Consider the following 22,403-nt stretch of genomic DNA (forward strand, 5'->3'; position numbering starts at 1 on the left):
GATGTGATAATTTCTTCTGGAAGGCACGATGCAGTGCACAGGGATCAGAATGGATGGCCTGGCTATATAGTCCGGGTTCTGGAAATGGGTCAGTTCTAGAGCCTCCTGAGATTCAAAGAAGTGCTGAGCACCCTCTGAAGTATATCACTCCATTGCAGAGAAAATCTCAGAATTTACTTGAACATCCTCAGGAGGACCCTTATCATATTTACAAGGGGGCATAGGAACTCAGGGCATTTTAACAGAAGCTGGCTAGTGACTCCAAATCTCAAGTGATAGTTGTTTCAGTGTAACTTGCAATGTTACTAAACGAGGAGTCTTTCTTCTTTAATATCAAGTGCCACTGTTACCAGAGTCAAGGGCCAATCCTCAGTTTTGGTTCATGCAGGTTTGGTATTAGTACTGTGTGATGTAATAAATCAGGCAGAGAGCAGGGGAATTAGCAGCTGAAGACTCAGGTACATTGTGGAAAAAAACTTTCAGTTTGGTTAAAGGTTAATGAATGGCATCCTTTATTTGGCAGACGGAATGGCTTCATAGTCTAACAGGCCTGTTACCATCTCCATACCACCTGTCTTATTCTGTCTATGGCTGACTTCCATAGAAGGCTTCAGGTGCAAAGGTAACCAGGACTCCCAAACCAGAACAAATCACTGAAAGGCAAGAGATAAGGCCCAGTGAAACAAAAGCTGACATAAAAAGACTTATTACAAACAGATATGGTGCCAAGACAGAAGTACTCCAGGGTCAAGGGAGAGAGTGAATCACAGGCAGTAAAGTTTGAGACTCAGCGAACCAAAGACTACCCATAGCAAAGATGTACCACCAGAAATCTGAAATGAACTAGTGCCTTAACTACTACTGTTCCAGGGAAAATCTCTCAATTCCAACTTTCCTCTAAACTAAATTGGCTGCTGAAAGAAGCCACGAAGGGCTAGATCCAGGTTTTTCCGGGGCTTGGGCAATAGACCTGCAGAGACAGAAAGGCACAAGAAACAGGCATGTGTGTACACATACGACAAGAAAGATATATGTAGCTGACAAGGAACATACAGAGAAGCACATTTTCATATACACAAATGATCCAGACAAATACACTTTCCCTCCCATATAGGCAGAAGATTCTGGACCTGAGGGCTAGCTACTCCTCAAGATGTACACTCTGCTTACTACCACTGTCATCCTCTTTTGTGTCCACTCTCCCTGTGGTGGACTCATTGACTAACCAATATGGTGGGTAGGATGGCTGATTACAGTAGGGAGGCGGCTAAACAACAACAAGGTGCTTAGGAGCTCAAGGGACTGCATGACAATGGAGCCTGACCTGTCCACCATGATCCTCATTATTAGCAACACAGAGTTTACAGTAGGCCCAGCAGACTTTGAACTTAAAATTCAGAGCAGCACTTGGGCTGAGTTACACCTGAGTCATATTAACTACTGGGCTCTGCAAATCATATGACAAGTAAATTCAGGGAAACCAGCCCAGAAACTAAGTAGCACATCCATATGCTATTGTAACTGTTGGGGTCTGAGCCTGTACCAGCAGCTGCCTGGGAAAAGACTACTTCTCTGAAAATATGTATTGCAATATTTGTGAAAACAACATCTTTGTTGTGGTTTGAGGGTCAGCAGTAAGCTCTCAATAGCGCTAGGACTGGTGCATGAGTCCTGACAGTTCGGCTTCTTTATCACTGTTGCCAACTTATCAAGTGATATCTGGGCACATGTAATTGTGTCTGGTGGTTCTGCTGAAGTGGCTTTCCAGGAGTCTGCAACCTCTGGATGGGATCAAGGAAAGAGATGGGGAAGATCTTGCATGAATCTCAAGAATACTGAGTATGACAGTTCCAGGAGTTCTGCAGATCCTGCCCAGGCATTTCTTTCAGCACCACTTCATTGGTTGCCAATTGAAGGGTTTATGGAAATGCTGACTTTAATGACATCATGCCACAGATTTCTTTGCTAGGTGATACTGGGTAGATATTGGGGGGGGGGAAGAGATGTGGCTTGGCAGCAGCCATACATCTCCCTTTAACTTCTGATTAGACAATTACATTTAGATCAGTGAGAAGGAATCTGTGGCCTTCCAGATGTCGTTGGAATCCTTTCCCCATCATTCCCAGCTAATATGGCCAATACTCAGGGATGATAACAGCTGCAGTCCAACAAGATCTGGAGAGCCGCAGGTTCCCTATCTCTGATAAAAGTACTGAGAGAAGAAACATTTCCCCTCTCTCCCTCATCCCCCCCCCATCATAGAGATCTGAATAGTCAGAGGGGGCCGGGGAGAGAGTTTTTTCTTTAAAAAAACTTAAATTTATATCCCACCCTTTCTCCTAGAAGGAGTTCCTTTCCTTTTGCTGCTTCTGGATGCTCCAACATCTCTATGATATGTGACTTAGCATAATTACTGACCTACAATCAACACTGACCTATTTCCACATTTAGACTTTATTTATTAAAGTCTAAGTCTAGCATAAAAAGCAAATACGTAAGATAATGAGATAAAAATGGACCTTTATAGGTCTAACAGTTTATATAAAATTTGAGTCAATAGATTTTTTCAAAGATTTTTTTGCTTGTGAATATTAATACTGCATACCCATTCATCAATATGAAAATGTATTATATGCCTTTTTGATGATCCAGAAACCAAAATGAATGCCCAGTACCTCCTATACAGCTGATGGCTCTACAGATTTGACAAGTGTGAACAGCTGCAGTCAAGCCTTATTTTAGTAAATAAAAAGGAAGCAGGCTTTTCAGCACATATTGGAAGCAGATTTGTTGAGTATGTAGACTATTTTGCACACTTCACAATTATATATTATTATATATTTATTAATTAAGCATTGAAGGCTCATAAAATGTGGTGGCCAAATTACCAAGCTGTGAACCAAGAAGTTCACAGTTCAGATTTTGTCTATACCAGAAATGGATATAAATAAAACTGGCTAGATAACATTTAACAAGTTACTACTTAGAAAGTGGCGTTAAGCAGGCCTCCTACAACGTGGCTGTCTGCGTGATCCAAAGAAGCCCCAGATATCCCACTTTGACTTATTTGCTAACCACTTCAAGAATAAAGTCACTCATGTCCACCTTGATCTGGATGCTACTTATATGAAAGATCCATTTACGGAGGGATCTGATTCTGATATGCATGGACAACATATCCTTGTGGTGCAGCCAACCACTTGTCTGTTGATTCTTACTCTTATTCACTTATAACACTTAGCAGGAGGGTAGTGACAACTTGGGTCCAGGATGTAATTGTCTCCTTGTGAAAGGAGCATGATCCCAACCACTCTGAAGGAGACAGTTGTGAGATGCCTTCTAAAGAAACCCAATGTTTGTAACTGCTATCATTTGATTGCAAACATTTTCTTCTTGGGCAAGGTGGTCAAAACAGTTTTTGTTTTTTAAAGAAAAAATATAAACCACTTAAAATCTTAAAAAGTGCATATAAAACAATATAATTCACTAATAGGCAAATAAAACCCTCACACTTTAAGAACACACCTATAGCCAACAGATACTTCTCTCGAACTTTAGGGAAATTGGGTAGCTATAGCGAATGCACCAGGGAAGCAGGAGACCTGACCTCCTCTCTGAGATGTTGTACTGCCCTACAAATTTGTACAAATGCAAACACAATTTGGGTTGGTCTTTTACAGTCCAATCTCCTCCCTGTGGAAGAATTTGGTAACATGTGCCTGTTTATTAGTGAATTTCTCTGCTTTTTATTCCGGGAGATAAGAAATGGGATCCTGTGCAAGTTTGCTGAGAATGGATTGATCATTTGCATGCTTATTGAGTTCAGTGGGATTTACTCCCCTGCAATCATGCTTAAGATAGGTGAAACTGACCATAGGAGATGGGGAGGGGAGGAGGGGGAGGGGAGCAGGGGGGAGGGGGATGAAAGCAGGCAGGAGGGGAGGAGGGTAGGTTTGATCATTTGCATATTTATTGAGTTCAGTGGGATTTACTCCCATGCAATCATGCTTAGAATAGGTAAAACTGACCATGGGGAGGGAGGCCTGGAGTGGACAAGGGAGGAGGAAGAAGCTAGAGGGGAGAAGAGAAAGAAGGGAGGAGGAAGGAAGAGGAGAGTGGAAGGAGGGGAAAGGCAGGTCTGATCATTTGCATGCTTATTGAGTTCAGTGGGATTTACTCCAGTGCAACCATGGCTAGGATAGGAAAAACTGACCATGATGGAAGAGGAGGGAGAGGGGAGAGTAGAGGGAAGGGGGGAGAAGGGAGCAGAAGTAGGGGGGAGGAGGGGATTGGAAAGGGAGGGAAGGGGCAAAAGGGAGGTGATGGGAGGGAGGAGGAGGGGATGGCAGGTTTGATCATTTGCATGCTTACTGAGTTCAATGGGATTTACTCCTATGCAGTCATGGTTAGGACAGACAAAACTGACCATGGAGAGAAGGAGGATGGGAAGAGGAGAGGAGGAAAGAGGAGAGGAAGGTAGGGGAGAGGGGAGCAGAAGGAGGGGGAGGAGAAAGGAGGGGATTGGAAGGGGGGAGGTGGGGCAAAGGGAGGGGCAAAAGGGAGGTGATGGGAGGGAGGAAGAATAAAATTGACCATGGGGGAGGAGGAGGGGAGATGGAAAGGAGGAAGAGGAGGTGGAAGGAGGGGATTGGAAGGGGAGGGAATAGGAAGGAGGAGGAGGAGGGGAGGGCAGGTTTGATCATTTGCATGCTTATTGAGTTCAGTGGGATTTACTCCTGTGCAATCATGCTTAGGGTAGGTGAAATTGACCTGAGAGAGGGGGTGAGGGAGGAGGGCAGGAAGGGGAGAAGATTGAGTAGGTGGGCATTGGGCAAAGGGGAAGCCCCTTTCCTTTCCAAAAGAAAAACATTGTGAACAGTATCATTTTGTGTTTCCCCTGCCTTTTTATTCTACAGCAGGCACATGAAGCCTCCCACCCAAAGTTAAACCAAAGCTGTCCCTCGCCACATCCACACCAGACCTCTATTTCACTTTACACAGTCATGGCTTCTCTCAAAGAATCCTGGGAAGTGTAGTTAGTGAAGGGTGCTGAGAGTTGCTAGGAGATGCCCTGTTCCCCTCACAGAACCTCAATCAGAGTGGCTGACTGTTAAACCATTCTGGCCACTGGAACTCTGTCAGTGGAATAGGAGTCTCCTCTCAGCACCCTTCACAAACTACACTTCCCAGGATTCTTGGGGGAAGCCATGACTATCTAAAGTGGAATAAAGGTCTGATGTGGGTCTGGCTCCCTGATTAGACAAGCTAAGCAGCTGTGAGTCTGGCTTTTAGAACACTGACAGTTGGTTCTTACTGAGCATGCCTGACATTATCATTCAGTTCAATGCAAAATTTATTAAATTAATTAAAAAGCAGCCAGGCATTTTTTTTAACTTTTAAACTTCAGAAGATGAAGGTCAGAGTATGGGGCAAGGTCAGTAATAGGATTACAGGTACTCTGTGAACATGGCTGATTTTTAATTAATTTCAACAAATTATGAGATCACTGACATGAAAAACGTCTAAACGGGGTCTGGTTTTTCTCTCTCTCTTTTTACACTTTGAACTCCTGATTCTGACTGTTTTGTGTATTGCCATGAAAATTTAGAGGATTGCTAAGCAAGCATTTCAGGGTTCAGGACTGTTGTTTTGTAAGGTTTTGTTTTGAAATGAGCTTATGGGAAGCATCAGAATGGCATGGGGGTATTTTCAATTCAACATTGCGGAATACGAAAAATCCATGCTGGCAATAATATACAGCCATTCTTGTGGCTGTATAATTATCAGTAATATCTAGACAGAATCAGCAAAATTTAAAAACAAATATTAAATTATCTGTCTGGGTAGGTTTTTTGAAAGAAGCCAGTTGCCATGTAACTCCACACATTCTTGGATGAAAGGCATTGTCTGAATCCATTTGTATCTAACTAACCTTGCTAATTCTCCTGGACTTCCCCCCTCCCAAGACATTGACTATGGCACGGGTGGGGAACCTCAGGCCAAATGTAGCCCTGCAAGTCTCTCTGTTAGGCCCTTAAAATTATCCCCAGGCCACACCCTCTATTCCCAGACCACATTTCTCACTGGTCTTGCTTGACATAAGCACTTTTGCTTGGCTGGAATGTGTTATTGACCTCTGTCAATACCTCTTCCTTGTCTGGATGGAGGACTCTGTGTGTGTGTGTAAATTAGCCTACTGTACATTTATTGCTCCACTCACTTTTGCCTCTAGTTCCACCCACCACTGGCATGTGGTCCTTGGAAGGTTGTCCAGAAGGGAATGCAACTCTTGGACTGAAAAAGGTTCCCCACCCCTAGACTACTGTATCATTTTGGATAGGCTTTCTCATTTGAGAATTGGGAGCACTTTACTTCAGTGGTTTGTCTCCTGCTTAGAATAGTCAATAGAAGATGGTGCTAGGAGACTGACGTGCAATAAGTGCACTGATGCCACCCAACTCTACTTCTTTTCATTATATGCAGTTGAGGCACATTTAGCTAGCTTGCTAATCAGAGTATCATGTGATACTTTGTCAAAAGCTTTGCTGAAGTTGAGAATCAGTGTCTAGGGTCAGTAATGGACTGCATAAGGTACCATAAACTGAAGATTAATCCAGAGAAGAACGTTGACACATGGTTCATCTGACTGAGGAGACTGCACTCCTTCAAAAGGACCACATTTGCAGGTTGGGGGTATTAATAGATACAACATAGTCACTCGAGAGCATGTGGTGTCTGTGGCATGCAGTATCTTCCACTGGTAAGGCTGGTGTACCAGTTGCAACTCCTTCTGGACAGAGATACCTGGGCACAATTATCCACACCTCAGTCACCTCTGAACTAGACTATTGCAATGTGATGTGCATGGGATTGTGTTTAAAGACAGTTTGGAAACATTTTTAAGCACAAAATATAGCTGGGATCAGTTGCAGGATACATATCTTGCCACTGCTAAAACAACTAAAAGGGTTGCTGGGCCACTTCCAGACACAATTAGAATAACAGAATAATAGAATTGGAAGGGGGCTGTAAGGCCATTGAGTCCAACCCACTGCTCAAAACAGGAATCCAACTTAAAGCATCCTTGACAGGTGTCTGTCCAGCTGCCTCTTTAATGCCTCCAGTGCTGGAGAGACCATCACCTCCCTAAGTAATTGGTTCCATTGTCATACTGACCTAACAGTAAGAACGTTTTCCTGATGTACAGGTCATACCTAGCTTCCTGCAGCCTGAACCCGTTATTCCATGTCCTTCATTCTGGAATGATCTATAAGAGATCCTGTCCTCGTCTGTGGGATAACTTTTCAAGTATTGAAGAGTATTATCATATCTCCTCTCAGTCTACTCTTCTCAAGGTTAAACATGCCCAGTTCTTTCAGTCTGTCCTCAGAGGGCTTTCTTTCCAGTCCCCTGATCATCCTTGTTGCCCTCCTCTGAACATGTTCCAGTTTTTCTGCATCCTTCTGAAAGTGCAGTGTCCAGAACTGGATGCAGTACTCAAGATTAGGTCTAACCAGTGCTGAATAGAGGGGACCTAGTACTTCACATGATTTGGAAACTATACTTCTGTTAATGCAGCCTAATGTAGCATTGGCCCTTTTTTTGCAGCCACATTGCACTGTTGGCTTATATTCAGCTTGTGATCAACAATAATTCCAAGATCCTTCTCACATGTAGTATGGCTGAGCCAAGTATCCCCCATCTTACAATTGTACATTAGGTTTCTTTTTCCCACGTGTAGAGCTTTGTGCTTATCCCTGTTAAATTTCATTCTGCTGTTTTCAGCCCAATGCTCCAGCCTACGTCACTTTGAATCATTTGCAAATTTGATAAGCATTCCCTGCACTTCCCCATCTAAGTCATTAACAAAAATGGTGAAGAGCACTGGACTCAGGACCAAGCCCTGTGGTACCCCCTTCTTTACCTCCCCCCAGTTTGAGAAGGAACCATTGATAAGCACTTTTTGAGTATGATTCTGTATGATTTTTGAGTATGATTCTGTAGCCAACTGTGGGTCCACCTGACAGTTGTTCCATCCAGCCCACATTTAGCTAGCTTACCCCAACAAAAAAAAATGATAAGAATTCAAAGAACTGATCACCTTTCAAAGCCGCAAAAAGCTTGGGAGCCAGTTATTTTATCTGGTCTTCTATAAATGAGACCTCACATGAATCCCACAATAGTAATCAGAAACACTTATCAGAGTCACCCTACCTTCTGAGGTTTGGCAGGTGATAACCCAGGAAAAGGATCTTATCGATTGTGGCATCTCATATATGGAATGCCCTCCCCAAAGAAGCTTATCTGGCACCACACTGTGAGTTTGTATCTTTTCAGCATTAGAAAAAGTTTTTTAGTTGCCACAGCAACTAAATGTCACTGAAACTGGTTTTTAATTGACAGTTTTATTGTTCTGCTGGTTTTTATCACTCTGCCATGCTACATTGCTTTCTGCAGTTTTTAATAATGATTTATTTGTTATTTTATTGTTTTAATATATGAGTCACCCTGGAAAGTTTTTAAATAAAAGGGCAGCACATATATATGACAGACAGACAGACAGACAAATTATTCTCTCTGCCTTCACATCTATAACATGGGGATTATAAAGCTGCTCTATGCCCTTCACCCAAGCACAGTAGACAGTTGTGGCTCTCAGCTGAGGGAATTAACTCCCACAATCAGAGCACACACTGTGATCCATGGGCATCCAGGCAGTCAGAGGAAGACATCCAAGAGAGAAATAAAAACTTAATACTAAAAGGGAAATGCTAGTAGAGAAGAAATGAAACGGGGGGAGGGAATCAAAAAGAAGAGGGATGACAAGCACAGCAAAAGTTCTGAATGAAGCTACTGCTGCAGCCATCAGAAGAGGACTGAATGAGAAGGTGTGCACCACAGCCCTTGGATGATGCACACTCAAGGTTGGGGATGGCTATATGTTTCGCTGCCAGTAACTCTAAAACTTGCAATGTTTGTCTGCACAAGTGCAGAGCCCATATGTGGGACAGAGATAATAATGGTACTATTGTGATGATGTAACATTTATGTAATTATTTTTTCCATTTTACAAATGTGGAAATGTGAATATTGCAGTTACTCAAGCTGCGCTGCTTAAAAAAAGTTGCCTTATGTTAGTAAGAAGTTTCTTCTGTCTTCTTTCAATCCTGAAAGGGCATTTTGAGGAAAGTTTTACAATAAAATTAATTCCGTTTTTTAAGTCATCCAACTTTGTGTAATTGTTCCCAGCTGTTAAGTTTTCCATAATCTTTTTTTCTTAAGCATGCTCAGCTAATTAAGAAATGGCTGTGTTCTAAAACATCAGGTATGACATATACATAGTCATGTAAGAGTAGTAATAGCAATGGGTCTGCTTGTGTTTGAAAGCTCCTTTTTAAAAAAAAAAATAGCATTTTCAAATAGTAACTATCTCAATACATAACACAAAGTTTGTTTGTTTTTTAAAGTAGTGCTCACTTTGCTCAAAATCTGCAGTATGATATGCACTGTGAAGTTATATCAGCTCTAAAATTCTTTAAGTGTATAATGGAAAACCTACCTAAGACCTGCTTGCATGATAACATGCATATCACGCTCATGAAGTGAAATCAGAGGATGAAGTAACTCAGACTAGTTTAGCCATGGGGGGGGGGAACTATCCTAATAAGGTTGCACATGCCCACTATCTCTTTAAGTCCAGAAACTGGAGCCTATGCCTGCAGCATTAGCATGCCAGAGATTCATGCCCCAGGATATGTCATGCTGGTACACTAATGCTTCATACACAGTTGGGTGGCAATGTATGTATCACCGAAAAAGAGAACACAGATTTGCAAAAAATGTACATGCTAAAAAAGAAGTACTGATGTAAATTTAGAAAAGATGACTATAACTTAAATAGAAACACTCTATTTAATCTATTGAATACTGGAGGTATTCAGGAGGCAGCTGGACAGCCACCTGTTGGGTGTGCTTTAATTTGAATTCCTGCATTGAGCAGGGGGTTGGACTCGATGGCCTTATAGGGCCCTTCCATCTCTATGATTCTATGAAATATCATACATCTCACCATAGTGGGAAAGACTGTGTGGATGCTCAGTCTGCTACCAGGTAATAACTGTTGATGGGCAACTTCAAGATTCTTGTTCTCCCTTCTTATAGTTCTAACAGTCATGAACCAGATACCCTTTCAAATAGAGGGTCTGTCCTCTGTAAAGTAAGACACATGGCCACCCTAATACACAGGTGCTGTCAATCTGGTTTTAATGAGATGCTGAGCACAGTGAATCCTTCATGGGAAAGTTTGTGTGTGTGTGTTTTATATTATCAGAATCGCATCTAAATGGGCCTTGACATCTTATTCACAGGAGCTCTATTCAGGAGTGTGCCTAACTACATGAACATTTAAAACATGGATGGGGATGAGGTGTAAATACAAGTCCCGCTCTCAACATCCCTAGGTTGGTGGGTTCCTTGTACATTTGGTATGAAGGTCTGAAGAGATTTTCAAAGTGTGTTAGATTGAACATGTCAGAGCACAGTCCTCTATTTGAAGTAGAGATAGCTGAGGATTTCACTAATTTTGAAATTGGCACCGGATTTCCCCTACAGTCTGCTAGCACAGGGTAGGTGAAACTGACCAGCCTGCTCTTTGCTTTGCTGATGTGAAATTAATCAGGTGATCTCTATGCTTTTCTTCCTTTCTCCCAGGGATGGGGGGGGAGGGTCCAGTATAATTCATAGTGAGGAGGAACAGGTGAGGGGGGAATTGGGTGGTCAGGTACTGGGCAGGCAAAGAGAAATCCACTTTCTTTTCCTTTTGGAAAAGAAAACATTATTAGAAAAAATGATATAAATATTGTTATTTTTCAGGAGAAAAAAATCAAAATGGTAAAGGGAGAAGATAGAAAATAAATGAACATGGGACAAAACTGCATTCCAGTTTGAAGGAATGCATTCAAACTGGAAATGATAAGCAGATCACAACCTAAATTGAGAGGCTGTCTGCTCCATCTCTAGTTTAATGATGAAAAATCCTGAGAGACAGCAGGGACCTTGAAGATGCCCATCAACCTGGACAGCAGACTGAGAAGGCGTACAGGTCACCTGGTCACACAGGTAATTCCAGTCTTCCCCACTATGATGAGATGTATTTCTATTTAAAGTATAGTAATTATTTCTAAATTTGCATCGTGCATATAAATTAGCACATGCAAATTTTATGCAAATCTTTCCCCTCTTTTTTTTTGGCAATGCATAAGTGGCCGCCCTTTTGTGGAATTCAAAGTAGCATACATAGGATTGTGAAATCATCTCTCATCCAGTTGCTGGCCAGAACTAGACCTGCTTAGCCTTCGCAAGGTCGTTAGGTCACAGGGTGTCCTGGCTCCCAACCAGAGAAGTTTTTAATGAGCCTTATTCCAGAAGTCAGCACCAGGCATTCTAGGCATGATTTAGGATATAGAGCATGAACAGACTACACATATTTCTGAAATAGTTAAGGCATCTCTCACAATAAGGCAGAATGGAAGCAACAGCAGACTACATCTCTCAGAACGCAAGCCTACGTATGCAGAGGCAACGGCAGACTGTTGTCATAACACCTTAATCTTGTCTACCCAATATATATGAGGCACATACTTGTCTGAAACTCTTAAGAAAATCTTAAAATGGTTAAAGAGAGAAGGAAAGCAAAAGCAAAAGGAGATAGAAACATGGTTAGAACCCTAAATGCAATAATACAGCGACTAGTTCATAGGGACAAAGAGAACTATTACAATGGTTATTGTATAGAAATAGAAGAGGACAACAAAAAGGGTAGAACAAGAGCCCAATTCCAAAAGATTGGAGAAATTAAAGGGAAATTTAAACCAAGAGCAGGGATGTTGAAGAATCGACAGGGGAACACAGCGACTGATCGAAATGAAATAAAATAAAGATGGAATATACTGAAGAACTCTATAAAAGAGATGCATGGATGACAGATTCATTCACGGAGGAACCGTATGATAAAGAACCAGAAATTTTAGAATGTGAAGTGAAAGCTGCTCCTCAAATACTTGGAAGAAACAAATTACCAATTTGCAGATGGCATACCAATAGAGGTTACAAGCAACTGAGATGCAATCTGTCCAAATTTTGACAAAAAATTGTCAACAAATATGGAAAATTAAACAATGGCCCAAAGACTGGAAGTGTTCAATACTCATCCCAATTCCAAAGAAAGGGGATCCCAGGGAATGCAGTAATTATCAACTATTGCCTTAATATCCTATGCAGGTAAAGTAATGCTCAAGATTCTACAACAAGGCTCTTACCATATATGGAGCAAGAAATGCCAGACATCCAAGCTGGATTTAGAAAGGAAAGAGGGACCAGAGATCATATTGCAAACATATGTTGGATAATGGAATGGACCAAAGAATTTCAGAAGGAAATCACCCTGTGCTTTATAGATTATAGCAAAGCCTTTGACTGTGTACATCATGAAAAACTATGGAATGCTTTAAAAGAAATGGGGGTGCCACAGCATCTGATTGTTCTGATGCGCAACCTATACTCTGGACAAGAGGCTACTGGAGAAACCATTTGGTTTCCAATCGGAAAGGGTGTGAGGCAGTGGTGCATTATATCACCCTACTTGTTTAATCTATAAGCAGAATATATCATATTGAAAGAGGAATTGGACCAAGATGAAGGAGGTGCAAAAATTGGAGGGAGAAATATAAATAATTTAAGATAGGTAGACAATACCATACTACTAGCAGAAACCAGGAATGATTTGAAACTAATGCTGATGAAAGTAAAAGAGGAAAGCACAAAAGCAGGACTACAGCTGAATGTCAAGAAAACTAAAGTAATGACAACAGAAGATTTGAAAATGGAAATGGACTGCCTTTAAGTTGATTCCGACTTATGGCGACCCTATGAATAGGGTTTTCATGGGAAGTGGTATTCAGAGGTGGTTTACTATTGCCTTCCTCTGAGGCTGAGAGGCAGTGACTGGCCCAAGGTCACACAGTGAACTTCATGGCTGTGTGGGGTTTATGTAACTTTAAAGTTGACAATGAGGACATTGAACTTGTCAAGGATACCTTGGCATAGTCATTAACCAAAACGGAGACAATAGTCAAGAAATTAGAAGAAGGCTAGGAATGGGGAGGGCAGCTGTGAGAGAACTAGAAAAGGTCTCAAATGCAAAGGTGTATCACTGAACACTATAGTCAGGATCATTCAGACCATGGTATTCCCTAACTCTATGTATGGATGTGAAAGTTGGACAATGAAAAAAGCGGGTAAGAGAAAAACCAACTCATCTGAAATGTGGTGTTGGAGGAGAACTTTGTGCATACCATGGACTGCGAAAAAGACAAATAATTGGGTGTTAGAACAAATTAAACCTGAACTATCACTAGAAGCTAAAATGATGAAACAGGTTATCATACTTCGGACACATAATCAGAAGACATGATTCACTAGAAAAGACAACAATGCTGGGAAAAACAGAAGGGAGTAGAAAAAGAGGAAGGCCAAACAAGAGATGGATTGATTCCATAAAGGAAGCCACAAACCTGAACTTACAAGTTCTGAATAGGGTGGTTTACAATAGATGCTCTTGGAGGTCGCTTATTCATAGGGTCGCCATAAGTCGTAATCGAGTTGAAGGCACATAACAACAACAACAACAACTTGTCTGAGCATTTTCTAGTAGTTTCTGGCTTTAGCTGCAAGGCAGATTCTCCTTCGAGGAACTGAGAACAATTTTGGAAGCTGTCTTTTCTCTAATCTCCTTAAGCATGGCATTCCTGTCAACCAAGGTGGGGCCTGGGCAACCAATAGGAAACTGCCTTACACTGTTTGTCCAGCAAGTTCAATATTGTCTCCTCTGACTGGCAGTAACTCTCCAGGATCTCAGAGAGAGGTCTTTCTTAGCACCTGTTATGTAAGGGATTGGTCTCTCAAGAAATACTGGCCCTTTTCCATCTACTCTGCTGCCTGAAGTGACTCACCAATAGGGATACCCACACAGCACTGACTAAGAAGGTGTTCCTTTGAGCTACAGCTGATCCAGGCATTCCTATTCCACACCACAGCTCTTGAAAGCATTTAGTTTGAGTCTCATAGAACACTCTAAACAGCGGAATGATTTAACAAAAATCTTGATAAGATAGCTGAAAGAAAGCCTTTGTGCTTCAATACTATATTTTTCCTGCCCACTACATTAAAAAGATCCTTTTTTGTGTGCTAAATGGACTTTAAAGGGGTAGGTTGCTGTGGAAAGCTTAACTTTAATTTGTAAAAACTTAAATAAACTCACCACCCTTTTTCTTACATATAGACTGGTCAATGCCAGTGCATTGTTTCTAAAATGGAAAGGTACACTACTGTGTGAGAATTGTTGTCTGTTAAATTTCAGCATCTATAGAGCTGCCTAAATTAGTTCTGATCAACACTGCTTTATTTTAAACCAACTGGCATAATAGAAAAGCAAGGTTTTTAAAAAAAAAAAAAAAAGCTCCAAAAATAAACAAATCCTACAGAACATTGTGTGCCCTTGTTTCCAGCCTCAGCAACAAGACAAAAGAAGAGGGAGATTTTGTTATTTGTTAGCTGTTAATAATCAAAAGAAGATCTGCCAGACAAGCTCTTGAAGAGCTCTGTCTATCTGGGCCAGGTAGATGCTGCAATACACAAAGGACTTCAGGAGAGAAGAAAAAGCGTTCATGGACAATGATTCAGTTTCCTTAATTAAGATTTTCATTACTGATACATGCATTAAGGTTTTACAAATGCATGCGCTCAAACACTTTCAATGTTCAGGTAGATATTTCTGATTCTGTCTTAAACACAGGCTTCAGCACTGCAAAATCACCAGAAACATTCTCCAGCCAAAGCTTAGGATCTGCTTGCTTGCTCTTTGCTAACATGGAATGATCATGTTAAATGGTAATCTAAAATGTCTTTGTTAATTACCAAAGTCATTAACCCTTTACAGTAGGAGGTATTTCTGACAGGCAGCCAATGATAAATCTTCTTATGATTTCACACCTATTTTGTATTGCAGTCTCTTCAGTGGTTTTATTATGATTTGTCCTTTAAAAACAAAACAAAACTGGTGCAATATAGAGGGAAAATGTCAACAGTATTTTCTGAGCCACTTTTCAAAGCTTGTGTATATAATATAGTACAGAAGTTCTGCATGTGTAACTTATTCTAAAATAAGACAAAGTTCAAAGTACAGCTGCATTTAGTGCCCCATGCAAGACATTTTTGGAGTTGATCATGAGGTTGATTGCTCCAACAACTGTGTCTTGGTGAGCAGAAAATGATGATTCACTACATGTTCAGAACCACTTATCCTATAGTAATGTTTGCAACTATGATCCATTTACCAGAAACTACTCCTGCTTGACAGAAAGCAAGTGACTACAGTGAGCCAGGAAGCTTGGGGTGGAGCAAAACATGCAACTGGTTCTTTTCATTATTCTCTCTTCCTCCCACCCACCCCCCTTTTAAAAGACGACTGCTTTTCTTTAGTTTCTTCTTTGCTTTCTATTCCTTTTACCTTGCTTTGTAGACATGGTTTGTAGTATATTATTTTTATTTGGACTTTTTTCTTTCTTTCATAGTGCAATGCCCTCAATCTTTTAAGTTCCTGTTTCCCCTTATTCATCTCTTGTTGCTGGAAGGTGATATTTCTATAAATCCTGGCCCTATATCTCAATCTAGTAATTCCAAACCCCTTCATATTTCATGCTTCTCATCTTTCTTCTCAAGTGTGTTTTTAAATTGTCATTCTCTCTCTCTTTAACAGAGCTGCTCTTTTACAGGATCTTGTGCTTTCATCAGTTTATTTGCTTTGCTCTAATTAAAATCTGGCCATCTTCAGATTTAGTGATTCCCCTCTTTTCTCCCTGTGGTCCCTTTCATTATCCCCCACTCCATCTGCCCCACAAGTAAGAACAATGGGGTGGGTTTTATTTTTTCCCCAGTAGCTATTTTAATTTCTCTCAACAATTTCTGTATTCTTTCACCTCTCTTGAAGTGTGTTATGTTCATCTCTACTCTCTATTGATAACAATAACAACAATTGAATTTATATCCTGCCCTTCCTCTCAAAGGAGCCACGGGCAGCAGACATATCAACAAAAACAATTTAACAACAAAAAGAAAAGCATTGTAAAAACAGTTAAAAACATTCTAAAACAGTTACAGTTAAAAACATTCTTTTATCCTATGATCTCCAGGCTTCCAGCAACAGTCCCCTTCAGCCATCAAATGCATGGGTAAACAGGAGTAGCTTATTGGGAGCCAGTGCAGTGCATTCAGGACCAGTGATACATGATCCTATCAGGCTGCCCCACTTGATAGCATAGCAGCTGCATTCTGTACTAGCTGCAGCCTTCAGTCTGTCTTCAAGGACAGCCCCACATACAGCACATTACAGTAGTCCAGATGGGATGTCACCAGAGCATAGGCAACTGAGGCCAGGCTGTCCAGTGTAGCAATAGCCATAGCTGGTGAATCAGAATCAGCTGGGAATAAGCACTCCTAGACACAGAAGCCATTCCATCCTGATTCAGATGGAATGGAGAGATAGAGCTGTGTGCCACCGGCATACTGATGACAATGGGCTCCAAATCCCTGGATGTCAGCTCCCAACTGTTTCATATATATGTTAAATAGCACAGGAGAAAGAATAGACCCCATAGCCCAAAACCCACAGAGATGAGCAACAAATCTTTCTAGTAGTGGTCCTGCAGGCAGGAGCAGAAACACTGCCATACAACACCTCTAGCTCCCACTTCCTCCAGTCGCTCCAGAAGGACACCGTGGTCAATGGTGTCAAAAGCCCAAGAAGTCAAGGAGAACAAAACAGCATTGCCCCATCTCTCTCCTGATACAGGTAATCAATCAGGGCAGCAAGGCTGTTCCAGAGCCAAAACTGAGCTAGAAGCCAGACCAGAATGGATCTAGATAATCTGTACATTGTACTTTACATTGCTGTAGCCTATCATCCTACCAGACCTTCCTTCCTTGTTCTTATTCTTGGTGACTTTAATATCTACATCACCTCCTGTAGTAGCAAATTCAGTGGAGAGTGCCAACAGATATGGAACCAAAATGGGATAAGAGTATCAGCATATGTGGGGACATCCAAGGTTTGCAGCATCTGGGTTACATAGATACAGCTATTTATACACTCAATAAAACCATATCTATCACCTCAGTAAACATTTCCATAGCTTCACCCACCATTGTTTTGTCCTATTCTATATCTATGGAGACATCAAATCATCATCTTTTAATGGCAACAATTTTTGTACTTTAAAAACTGTTACAAACTCTCATTTAATGATCTTTTTTCAAGGTTAAATATTTTACATTTTCAATCTTTCTTCACATATTTTGCATTCTAAAGACATAATCAACTGATTGCTTTGCTATGAACCCGCTTCACTTTGTCAACACCCTATAAAAATATAGTATCCAAACCAGGGCACATTATTTCAGGTAACGCCTAAACAGTACCAAGGGGAGCAACACTTTTATTATCTATGCTTCTGTTAATCCACTCCGATGTTATTGCTTTAAAAAAAAAAACAATATTCCAAGGCTACTGGGATGTATCTCAATCAATTCATACATACCAATGGTTGGCTTGGCATATACATCTCCTAGATATTTGTATATAAGCCAAATTTAATCACAATACATGTGCATTTAAGCTTCCCTCATGTGAGCTGTTTTTCAATGGTTTGGCTCCAACGCTTCATATTCTGGACTATAGGACAGTATGAATTTATACAAAAAGGGGCATGGAAAGAGTTGCTTTGTGCCACTATATAATCCACAAGCCACTCTGGAACAATCTCCCTCAAATACAATACAAGCCTATTGGATTACTCCTAAGTGAATTGCAGTCTATGAAAACATTAAAAATTGCTTTTCATAATTGCCATACATATGGCTTTGCTTGTAAAATGATTTTATATCGTCTTGTTTGAGTGAGAGACAGAGAGGTTTTAGGGCAGTAAGGACAAATACCTTTGAGGAATTTTGTCTTGCTTGAAACAGATTCAAAGTTATCACATGCCTCTCAGTTATGCCTCTGTAGGTCAAATAGTGCTGAGCCAAAACAGGTGTATGGGTTTTGAACATTGTTTTCCCTCTCCTCGAAATCCCTTTTCAGCATTTTTGTACCCCTTTGCAAAATGTTACCAAATGCGCATGTGTGTGTGTATGTGTGGAGTTCAGGCAATTGGGCCAACATTCCCAATCCGGTCACACTTTATTGTACAGTCTAACAGAGATGTCATCCATCCACACAGCTTTGAAACGGGTGTGCATGTATCTTCAGATGTGTCCATCTGAATGCACATCTCCATCCACATTCTGCTCCAACTATCCATGAATAAAGTTGAATTGATGTAGACATTTTGCTGCACAGTACTGGGGACAACAAAACTGTCACCATAGTGTGGAAAGGTAGGGGACAGTCTAGTTATCTAGCCAATGGAGATTCAATGGATTCTTACTCTGCTATCATCCAACCTTTGCTAAGCAGCAATAGCTGTGGACAAAAAATGAAAAAAGTGTACAACAGAGTTAATGATAAAAAATTTTTTTGCAAATATTTTTGTCCCACCAGCTTGAACTGGAACTTGTGCAGTAAAAATCTCACAAAAATGAAGCACAGCCCTAATTTAAAATTTCCACCTGATGTTCAAAACTGATGTAATTGGGGTGGAGTGGGGAAATCAGACCAGAAACATTTCAAATATCAATTTTAATTTGGCTCTATTTTCAGTTCCATGTCCTAATAAATACTCTCCATGTTTTAAAAACATGGGTGATTTAGCAGTAAGATTGAAAAATTGGATAGGTATGAATAGAACATTCTTGAACGCTGCCATTACCTTCAGATTTTTTTGTTACGGAGTTGTTACAGTATTTTTATATAGATTAACAGAAAATTATAGTCTACATTTGAGTCACAGCATTTTAAAGATCCTGACTTGCTTCCAGATATTCATAAAAATAAATTTGCAAATATCAAGTTCCTCAGAAATATCTGTATGGTAGATATACTATGTCATTTCCCTTCTATGCACATCTCAGAAATGGTTAACAAACATGCACATTTCAAGATGCTGAGCACTTTCTATCACCTTATTGCCAATGGAATAATAGGATTTGTCAAGGGACATTATGAACCACCACTGCTGGATAAATACATAAAACATGATGGCAAACGTCTGGTGGGACTTGAATCAATTTTCTTCTGCCATCAAATAAACGTCACATTAGATGTAAAGCATGCTGCATTCTATGGGGTCCTCTGTTTCCATTGATACACAGTCTGGAAACAGAAATGCAGTTTCAGATGTGAAGTTTACTTCTCATCTGCAACAAGTGTTCCAGATTGGCAAGCAGAATGGGCCAATGAAATGAGATAAATAAAAGGCCTAAACTGGGGAAGAACTAGGAGAAGAGGGGCACTGAAATATCTGGTCTATCTTGGCACAAGTTAAGTTTTCAATGGAGTACAAATAATTAGGAATCTCCACAAAAAATCAGAGGATTCAACAGCTGATCTATATTTGGCCCAACTAAATTGCGGTAATACATTATTAAAAATGGGACGGTCCCCTGGACTTAGTATTTGGGAGAAAAGTCAGCAACAGAATGAATCTGAAAATGCAACTGTATATGTATGATTGTCTGTATATGTGTGTGTATGTATGTGTGTGTATACAGACACATTTTCTTTTTAAGTTAAATATTGGTATGTAATTTTGTTTATTTATTTACATTTTTCCTAATAAATGTGTTAACATTTTAAAAAAACCATACAGGTGGAAATTATGAAAATATGCATAAAGAAATCAGTACCCACCCCTGTGCAGCCTTTCCCACCAAAAGCAAACATGCATACATGGTTTTTGTCTTTAGAAGCCCTTTGCAGTTTAGGACCAGGATATTTGAAGGACTGTCTGTCTCCAGATGTACCTATCAGTACATTATGATCCTCAGTAGCCCCAACTACTAAGCTGAGGCAGGTGGGCAGTCTCGAGGGTGGTGCCCCAATTGTAGAATATTGTCTCCAGAAAGGTTTGACTGGTGTTTGCCTTATTGTCCATTGGTTCCACTGTCATACTGCTCTAACAGATATTTATTTATTTATTTATTGCACTTGTATACCACCCCATAGCCGAAGCTCTCTGGGAGGTTTACAGCAACCAAAAACATTAAAACAAATATACAATTTAAAACACATATTTTAAAAACAATTTAAAACACAATTTTAAAATTTAAAACAATTTAAAACACATGCTAAAATGCCTGGGAGAAGAGGAAAGTCTTGACCTGGTGCCAAAAGGATAACAGTGTTGGCGCCAGGCGCACCTTGTCAAAGAAATCATTCCATAATTTGGGAGCCACCACTGAGAAGGCCCTCTCCCTTGTTGCCACCCTCCGAGTTTCCCTTGGAGTAGGCACCCAGAGGAGGGCCTTTGATCTTGAGCGTAGTGTACAGGTGGGTTCATATTGGGAGAGGCGTTCCATCAGGTAGGAAGTTTTTCCTGATGTTCAGTCGAAATCTGGCTTCCTGCAACTTGAGCCCATTATTCCATGTCCTACACTCTAGGACGATCAAGAAGAGATCCTGGTCCCTTTCAGTCTCTCCTCATAGGGCTTTGTTTCTAGTCCCCTGACCATACTTGTTGCCCTCCTCTGAACCTGTTCCAGTTTGTCTGCATCCTTCTTAAAGTGCAGTGTCCTGAACTCCCTGCCTATTGCTTTGGAACTCCCTGCCTATTCACATTAGGCAGGTGCCTTCATTGTACTCTTTTTGGCACCTGCTAAAAATATTTTTGTTTAGGCAAGCCAACCCAAGCATGTAGAAGCTATTAAGCTTTTTATGTGTTTTTAACTCATTGTTGGTTTTATTGTTTTGAATGTTTTTAAATATCTGTCTTTAACTGTTTTTGCCAATAATTTCATTGTTTTAATTCCATCTGTAAACCACTTTGAGGTTGTTTACAATATAGTGGTATATAAATGTTGTAAATGAAATATGTAAATAAATTTCAGAGTCACTGTGGCCTTTGGGTCTCTTTCCTCTTTTAGGAACAAAGGAATCTGCCTTATACCAACACAGATCATTTGGTTCCATCTAGCTCAGACCTGATGACATGGACTAGCATTGGTATTCCAGGCAATAGCCTTTTCCAGAGATTGGATTTTGGGCCTTTGCATGCAAAGCATGTGCCCCAAAACTGAGCTTCAACCCTTCTCGTTTAAAAAAGTATCTTTTAGCATTGTTCTTTTCAATTCACTAATGAATGCACAGCATACCGAGAGCAGATCCACACCATTCAGTTAAAACAGTTAAGGGTGGTGGGAACTACTACTGTGAGGGGGAAACTACAATTCCCAGGATTCTTTGGTCATACGCTTTAAATGCAAGTTGGGTGTGTTTTAAACATATTGTGTGGAGCTACTTAATAAACTTTGTATGCAAATTATTTTAATTAATTTTTTAAAATGGAAATCAGCTACAAAATTTACTGGGTGACCATGGGCTACTCACCATCTCTTAGCCTAATCTGCTCCTCAGAGTGAAAACAACAGAGGGGGACCATGACCACCTCAAGGAAGAACAGCACACTTAAAATGTAGAGGAAATAATAATATACAAGCATGGTGTGAAAACAGATACTTATCAGGACACAGTATGAAGAAATATTTATATAAGCATGAATGTCGAAGATGTTTATTATTTACACAACCTGTAAAGATATTTGTAGTGCAATCCTATGCATGTTTACTCAGAAACAAGTCCAAATGTATGCAATGAGGCTAACTCAAAGAGGCAAGTGTGCACAGGACTGCAACCTCAAGTAATAAGGAACTTCACTCACCCAACACAAAATTCAGAATCATGCCACTTTAAGTTGTTTTGCAACTGTTTTATACTTGTTTTATGGTTATTGGATTTTAAATGCATTTATTTCTTGTTATGAGCTGCCTTGGTTTTCAATCAGCAACCTTACCTCACAAGGTTGTTGGAAAGACGCCATATACACACACACAGAGGAGATGTAAAAATACATACACCCCATATAATAGTTTATTGTCAAAACCAGTTGGTCATTGCAGAACATTTTTTTAAAAATAAAATCCGTATTAGTTTCTTGTAAAATAAAAGCAGTAACACCTAGGTAAGGCCTACCTAATTGCTTTAAAATATAGGATTGGAGGGGGAGAGAAAGATTTACAATACAAACACAATCCTTTGCTATGCTGACTCAAAAGTCCCATTGATTTACAGCACAATCCTAACCATGTCTACTCAAAAGTTAATTCTTTTGAATTTAATGGGGTTTACTCTGGATATG

General features: G+C 40.3%; 1 protein-coding gene across 20 annotated transcripts in view; it reads right to left on the reverse strand.

Moving 5' to 3' along the window:
• The window catches only part of ZBTB20 (zinc finger and BTB domain containing 20), a 798,165-nt gene that overhangs the window by 191,757 nt on the left and 584,005 nt on the right, over positions 1-22,403 (reverse strand). The gene's annotated exons all lie outside the window — the stretch shown is intronic.

Source organism: Rhineura floridana, chromosome 5 (genome assembly GCF_030035675.1).
Source record: "Rhineura floridana isolate rRhiFlo1 chromosome 5, rRhiFlo1.hap2, whole genome shotgun sequence".
NCBI classification, from domain to species: Eukaryota; Metazoa; Chordata; class Lepidosauria; order Squamata; family Rhineuridae; genus Rhineura; species Rhineura floridana.